Source organism: Sciurus vulgaris (genome assembly GCF_902686455.1).
Source record: "Sciurus vulgaris genome assembly, chromosome: 11".
NCBI classification, from domain to species: Eukaryota; Metazoa; Chordata; class Mammalia; order Rodentia; family Sciuridae; genus Sciurus; species Sciurus vulgaris.
In genome coordinates, this window is record NC_136472.1 from 458,819 (window position 1) to 466,867 (window position 8,049).

Here is an 8,049-nt window from a genome sequence, read left to right on the forward strand (position 1 = left end):
GAGGGAAGAGAATCCCGTGTCCCCCTTCCCTCCCCCACCGGTCTTTGCTGGGCTATGACAGAAAGGCGTGTAGAGGAGACCCCCAACCAGAGGTCAGCTGCCCTTTCCTCCCAGGCCGTAGGTGCGCGCCCTCCGACCCGTGTGGCCACCCGCCTGCCCGCTAGACCCAGGTCACTGAGGGGCCAGGGGTTCGCGCTGCCCAGAGACAGATCAGCCGCTGTCACACGCACAGTGGGTCCGGAGCAGCGCAGTGTGCGGTGGGCAGTGGCTGCCCTGCGCCTGGAGGGACGGTCCAGCGGGCGGGCGAGTGGAGGGGTCGCCCCCCGCCCCCGTTCCCTCCAACTTGGGCATCCAAGCCACGCCGCCCCTGCCTCACCCGATCCCCGCATTCCCCAGGGGAGAGTAGCCTCTGAGGTGCGCCCCGCCCGCCACCCTGGGACCCCTCGTGCGTCACCTGAGACCCCAGCACAGGGCTGTCGCGGGCTCTCGGACCAACTTCGGCAGCAGCCACAGCCACCCTCGCGCCCCCGGCGGGGCCCCGGTCCGGCCCGCCGCCCCGCCCCGTATGTAAATGACTGTCCCACAGCCAATGGTCGGCCGAGCCAGGCCCGCCCTGCCGAGCCACAGCCAGTGGGCGCCAGGGGGGCGCAGCGCGCCCCGCCCACCGCCGCGCGGTCCTCCGCGGGCGAGGCCGGCGCGTTCCTTTCTGCACGTCGGCCTGGGGCGGGGCTGCCACCTGCCGGGCGGGGCATCGCGGGCTGTCCTCGATGTGAGGTAGTCCCCTCCGGCCTGGCGGGTGGTACGGCCCAGGCGGTCCCCTCGGCGCGCGTTGGTACGGCCCTGACTCGCCAGGCGCTTGGGCCCAGGGCGGGGGGTGCTGCCTGGTCGTCCCGTCTTCTGCCTGTTCGGTGTGGTGGACAGCTGGGCAAGGAGGGCCCCTTGTGGCCCGACCGCCTGCAAGCAAGAAGCTGCCCCGCCCCCTCCCCAGTGCAGTATTACTGCCTGGCGGACTCTGGGCTTTCCCCGTCCGAGGTCCGCCCCTCCCGGAGAACCTTGCACATAGCCCTGAGCTGTGACCCGGAGGCGCCTGGACGCGCCCTGACTTGGAGCCCTCGGACACACGTCCTGCCTGCACCGCACTTCACCAACTGCTGGGATGCCTGGGGGTCCCCACGGAAAAGCGAGTTAGTTGGGCTTCGACAAGGGAGCGCCCGCTCTGTCTGGTTTGGTTTATCAGATGACCCCTGCAGGCAACCCTGGGGACTCCGGGTCCCCCCTGTGGGATCTACGCCAAGGAAACCTCCGGAGTCCTAGCCTGGAGGGGACGTCTCTCGGGGGTTGGGCTCTCAGCGGACTTGTCCCTGTCTTTTGCAGGGACACAGCAAGAGTACTTGGTGGGCACTGAAAAGGTCTAGGGGAGCAGACTGTCACCTACCGAAGGACACACAGGGCCAGCTACAGCGGAACGCCAAGGTAGTGGCCAAGAGAACTTTGCTCTTCTCTGCTCACTCCGCTTCCCACCATGGCCAAGGTGGTTCCTGAGGTGAAATCTTGGCTCCAGAACCCCGGAGGAGTAGGCGGGTACCTGCTCTCATTTTGCTCCTGAGGCAGGGGTCCTCATAAGCTCTTTGTTTTCCCATCTCCCTCAACCAGACAGCATCTCCCACACATATCTCAGAGCTGGGCCATCCCTGCTCAGCTAAAGCACCTCTACACCCACATCACTCAGGTCTTTGGCCCAGAGACCATCCCACTCAGCCTCAGCCACCTGTTCTTGGTGCACTCCTGCCCCTAAACTCACTGCCCTACTCTTCTTCCCCCTCCCTCCATGGCCATCCTGCACAGGCTGGGCTGGATCCTGTCATCTGACCCAGCCCGGACCTGGAAACTTGGATAGTGGGGACAAATTCAAACATAGTGTGGTGGAGGTGTGATCATTTATGGATGGGAGGAGTCAGGAGTCAACTCGGTTGCACTTGAGGTCAAAAATTGAGAGATGGCCTTTTCACCAAGATGGCACCAAAAGCTAAGAAGGAAGTTCCTGTCCCTTCCCAAAGCTGAAGCCAAAGCAAAAGCTTTGAAGACCAAGAAGACAGTGTTGAAGGATGTCCACCACCATAAAAAGAAGATCCACACATCACCTACCTTCCAACGGCTCCAAAGGCAGCCCAAATATCCAGGGAAGAGCGCTCCCAGGAGAAACAAGCTTGACCACTGTGTCATCATCAAGGTCCCCCTGACCACTGAGTCAGCCATGAAGAAGATTAAAGACAACCACACACTTGTGTTCATTGTGGATGTCAAGGCCGACAAACATCAGATCAAACAAACTGGAAGGAAGCTCTATGACATTGATGTGGCCAAGGCTAACACCCTGATCAGGCCTGATGGAGAGAAGAAGGCGTAGGTTTGAATGGCTCCTGACTATGATGCTCTGGATGTTGCCAACACAATTGGGATGATCTAAACAGAGTCCAGCTGTCTAATTCTAAATACACCCTTTTTTTAACCTAAAAAATTTTGAGAAATTATAACTGGACACCTGTAATTCCAGTGGCTTGGGAGGCTGAGGCAGAAGGATTGCAAGTTCAAAGCCAGCCTCAGCAATTTAGTAAGGCCCTAAGTAACACAAGTGAGACTCTGTCTCTAAATAAAATATGAAAAAGGGTAGGGATGTGGCCTAGTGGTTGAATGCCCCTGGGTTCAATCCCAGTTAAAAAAAAAAAAAAATTGAGGGGTCCACAAGGCCTGGATTACATGGGTCTTGAATGAACTCATAGTAACCACTGGGATCCCTGAGGAAGCCCTTATCTTTTTTTTTTTTTTAATTTAATTTTTTTTATTTTTAAAGACTGCGTTTTGATTCATTGTACAACTTTTCATTTCTGTGGTTGTACACAATGTAGATTCACACCATTCATGTAATCTTACATATACCTAGGGTAATACTGTCTGTCTCATTTTATCTTTCCTTCCCCTACCCCCTCCTGCCCCATTTTCCACTACACCATCCAAAGTTCCTTCATTCTTCTCTCCCACCCCCTCATCCCCCCTTATGTATCATTATCCACTTACCAGAGAAAACATTCAGCCTTTGGTTTTTGGGGCTTGGCCTATTTCACTTAGTGTGATATTTTCCAACTTCATCCATTTACCAGCAAATGCCATAATTTTATTCTTCTTTATGGCTGAGTAATATTCCATTGTGTATATATATCACAGTTTCTTTATCCGTTCATCAATTGAAGGGCATCTAAGTTGGTTCCACAATCTAGCTATTGTGAATTGAGCAGCTATGAACATTGATGTGGCTGCATCACTGTAGAATGCTGATTTTAAGTCCTTTGGGTATAAACTGAGGAGTGGGATAGCTGGGTCAAATGGTGGTTTCATTCCAAGTTTTCTGAGGAATCTTCACACTGCTTTCCAGAGTGGCTGCACCAATTTGCAGTCCCACCAGCAATGTATGAGTGTGCCTTTTTCCCCACATCCACACCAATACTTATTATTGCTTGTATTCTTGATAATAGCCATTCTAATTGGAGACAGATTAAATCTCAGGGTGGTTTTTAATTTCCATTTCTCTAGTTACTGGAGATGATGAGCTAATTACTAGAGATGAGCATTTTTTCATATATTTGTTGATCACCTGTATATCTTCTGTAAAGTGTCTGCCCATTTCCTTAGCCCATTTATTGATTGGGTTCTTTGTATTTTTGTTGTAAAGTTTTTAATGTTCTTTTATAAACTTTGGAGATTAGTGCTCTGTCTGAAGTGTGTGTGGAAAAGATTTTCTCCCACTCTATAGGCTCTCTTTTCACATTATTGATTGTTTCCTTTGCTGAGAAAACGCTTTTTAGTTTGAATCTATCCCATTTACTGATTCTTGTTTTTATTTCTTGTACTATGGGGGTCTTGTTAAGGAAGTCTGGTCCTAAGCCAATGTGATGGAGATGCAGGCCTACTTTATCTTCTGTTTGGTGAAGGGTCTCAGGACTAATTCCTTGATCCTTAATGCATTAAGAGACAAGGCTTTTGTTTTTTGTTTTTTGTTTTGCGGTGCTGGGGATTGAACCCAGGACTTTGTGCTTGCAAGGCAAACACTCTACCAACTGAGCTGTATCCCCAGCCCAAGATAGGGGTTTAATTTCATTTTACTGCATATGGATTTCTAGTTTTGTGAGCACCATTTGTTGAAGAGGCTATTTTTTTTTCTCCATTGTAAGTTTTTGGCATCTTCGTCTAGTATGAGGTTACTGTACTTATGTGGGTTTGTCTCCATGTCTTCTATCCTGTGCCATTGGTCTACCTGTCTGTTTTGGTGCCAATACCATGCTGTTTTTGTTACTATAGATCTACTGTAGTGTTTAAGGTCTGGTATTGTGATACCTCCTGCATCACTCTTCCTGCCTAGGATTGCTTTGGCGATTCTGGGTTTTCTGTTGAATTTCATGATTGCTTTCTCTATTTCTATGAGAAATGTCATTGGAATTCTAATTGGAATCGTGTTAAATCTGTATAGTACTTTGGAAGTATGGCCATTTTGATAATATTAATTCTGCCTGTCCAAGAACACAGGAGACCTTTCCCTCTTCTAAGATCAGGAAGCTCATACCTCCAGAACAGAACACAGCTGAGGGAAGAAGTCAGGAACTGGAGGGCAGGGAGAAACTGAGTGCCTGTCTTGCTCCTTCACCTTGCCCCAGTCCTGCCGACCTGAAATGCACCTCCTTTCACCCTCTATAGTGGGCTGGAGGGTGCACTCCCAAAAGTTATGTCTATATCCTGATATCCAGGGCCTATGTATTTGTGCTTATTTGGAAAAAGGGTCTTTGCAGATGATTTCAGTGAGGATCTTGAAATGGGATCTTAATAACCTGTGTAGCTCTAAATCCAATGATAGTGTCTTTATAAGTGGCAGAGGAGAGGACACGCAGAGGAGAAGGTTGTGAGAAGACAGGGGCAGAGACTGAAGTAAAGTGACCACAATCCAAGCATGCCTGGAGCACCACCCCCCAACTGGAAAAGGCAGGAGAGATCCTCCAGAACCTCTGCAGGGAGCCCGGTCCTACAGCCGTGGGGAGGGACTCTGGCCTCCAGGACTATGAGAGAATAAATTTCTGTTGTCTTAAGCCACCTGGGCTATGGTCAGAGGACACTCACGCTGGCCTTCCCTGGTCCAAGCACACAATGCTGCCTGTTCCTTCCTGGCCCTGGGAGTTTCAACTCCTTGTTCTTCCCCCACTCCCTTCTTCCACCTGCCCTTGCTTCCGCCTCTCTTGGATATCCACCTGATCCACTGGCTCTGGAGGGCTTCCCTCTTCTGGGGTGGGGCAGAAAGTGATGCCTGGGCCTAGTGTGTGTGCCAGGCCTGATGGCAGAGGGAAAGGGCTAGAGAGGACTCTGGGAGAGGCTGGCCTGGCTGGAACCGAGGGAGCTCTCAGACTGGATCCATCCTCCTGTGTACCAAATGTGCATGCCATATCCGTGCCTGTCTGTGCCTGCATGAGGCAGAAGCAGCATGTCAGCACAAACCAGAAATCCAGCAGGGGCCTCGGGGTGCAGGTGTGTGTGGGTAGGTTGTACGTGTGTGTGCACACGGGCAGTAGCACATGAGAGGTGGCAGGGCAGTAGAACGTGAGAAGTGGCAGGTAGGCAACTTACTGGTGTGCATGGGGGTGACAGTACTAATGTGAGAGGGGTTGTATATGGGACGTGTGTGTGCTTGCCAGGGTGTGAGGCACCTACTTGTGTGTGAGCAGGTAAGGTATCATTTTACACCTTAGGGAGGGCATCAACAGATATGTCTATGCTCAGTTGGGGCCCAGTTTGGCCCTGGGATGCTCTTTGGGATTACCTTTACTACTGCGCATGGATTGGCATAGCTGGGTAGGTTGTGAACTGTCCAAAGATGCTCTCTGAGTTGCTCTTCACATTTCATTATGTGTGAATGTATTTATTATGACAGTTTTTCCAGCTGTGTCCCAGGGGCAGCTGTAGATGAAGGTGGGAGCGGTTGGCTCCTGTCTAAGGGGCTTTTGGGTTGACCTGTCTTCCTCCTTCCCAGGAGCCTCAGTGTGTGAGGGCACCCCTGTATCTAACTGACTTTAGCAGGCAGGCTCGTTCACACAGGAGGGCTGGCACATCTAAAGTCCAAACCAGGAGAGATGATCAGGTACCATTCCCACACGGGGGGCTGGAGGGCCATCCCCTCTTTTCCATGCTGGACTCACCTGAGACTCTGCAGTGCTCACCCGCTGAATGCTCACCACGACGTGTGGGGTGAGTAGGACCATCAGCATCATTTCACAGCCAGAGTCACTAAGACACAGCAGAGAGGGGCTGGCTGAGGCCACAGACTGACACTCGAAGTGCCTGAGTGCAGGTGCCTGGTCTGGGAGACTCCGGAGGAACCGCCCCATCCAGATCGGGCCGTCGAGAGCAGAGAGCCCGTTCATGAGAACCCTTCGCTGGCACCAGCCCTCCTCCTTTCCACTCAGCCTGATGTTGCTCTCATCGCAAACAGAAGAAAACCCCTCTCGACTTGACTGCTTCCACGTTCACCTCCTTCACAGCTCGGTGGCTGCAACCTGGGTGCTGCTCACTGAGCAAGCTTTGTCTCTACCTGCTGGTCAGCCTCTGCCCCCCGCGTGCTGCTATTCTGGGGTAGGGGGCCAGCAACCCCAGCTCACTCCAACAGGTCTCTTTCCTTGATGTGTGTGTCTGCTTCCTGGGGCCACGGGCCCTCTCCTGCTTCTGTCAGCCCCCCATTCCCACCACCCTGAACTTATTCATTTATTTATTTATGTACTGATCTCTTGAGGACTCTGGACCTCTCAACATTGGAAGCCTGGGGTTCTGGCTCTAGTCACCCAGCACCCTATTTTACCTCCAGTGCAGCCTTTGCCTCTCAGCGTGTTTGGGCTGTCTGGTTCCCCAGGGCTCTCCCAGCTCCGCCCTCCCCTGAACAGATTCCCATCTCCCTGCCCTAACACCCTTCCTTCCCCTTCCCTTCCATGGTACTCAGAGCCAACACCTCAGCAAATGCTGTTTTCTAGAGCTACCAGGATCCATTCCTTCCAAACGCATGGTCCTGTCCTAGATGGCTAGGTTGCCCTGGCTAATCTGCACCGTGTTCTCATGCAGTCCTGAGGGGTTCATGAGCCAGGACCAGTCACCTGCGCAGGGCCGGACGGAATCCAGCCACAGGGCCCTTCCCTCGTTTAGCGGTGCCAAGAGGTCTTTCCACCCCTCCATGCTCTTCTCAGTACCTCATTAACGCTGGCCTGTCCTCCCAGGCCTCCTGACCCTGACCCTACCACGCAGTCTTTTTCTTTTCTCCTTTCTTTTCTTTCCATCTATCTTATCTTTTTTTTTTTTTTTTTTTCTTGGTACCAGGAATTGAACTCAGGGGTGCTTAACTACTGAGCCACAAGCCTTTTTCTTATTTAGAGACAGGGTCTCACTAAGTTGCTTAGGACCTTGCTAAATTGCTGAGGCTGGCTTTGAACTTGCAATCCTCCTGCCTCAGCCTTCTGAGCCACTGGGAGAGCCACCACACCCAGCTCGCAGTCTTTTTGTCAGAGCACGAATCATCTCCTCACATTCCACACAGCTGAGTTCTCTACAGTGTTCACGGTTTACTGTGTCTCCCTGAGCTGGGCTGGAGGGGACTGGGGCTGGGGGCTCGTTCTCTGCTGCGATCCAGCTGCCCAAGAACTCGCCACACAGTGCCCACCCCGAGCCTACGCAAGCTCCTTGCAGTAGGGCGTGGAGCAAAGCTGCACGCCGCAGGGGCCGGCGGGAGGCCCCGCCCAGGGGCGCCCGGCAGGCGAGGCCGTCAGGGGGCGGGGCCAGGGCGGGACTCTGGGCCGCGGGCGTCCCGCCCATTCGCTCTGGGCCGTCGGACTGCACCACCTGCGGCGGCGGGGGGCGCGGCCCAGACCCGCGCGCCCGTGGGGGCTAGGCAGCACGAATTTCGGGACTCTGGTCTTCCACTGCACTAACCAGTGATTTTTAGGGAGGAAATGCCGGGCCGACGCCTCGACG

The 8,049-nt window shown here is 53.2% G+C and overlaps 1 pseudogene across 1 annotated transcript; it reads left to right on the forward strand.

Annotated features, from left to right (window-relative positions):
• Nucleotides 1-1,838: 1,838 nt before the first annotated feature.
• On the forward strand, nucleotides 1,839-2,833 carry LOC306639371 (large ribosomal subunit protein uL23-like; annotated as a pseudogene). Its single transcript has one exon. The product of its transcript is annotated as a large ribosomal subunit protein uL23-like (transcript).
• Nucleotides 2,834-8,049: the final 5,216 nt, after the last annotated feature.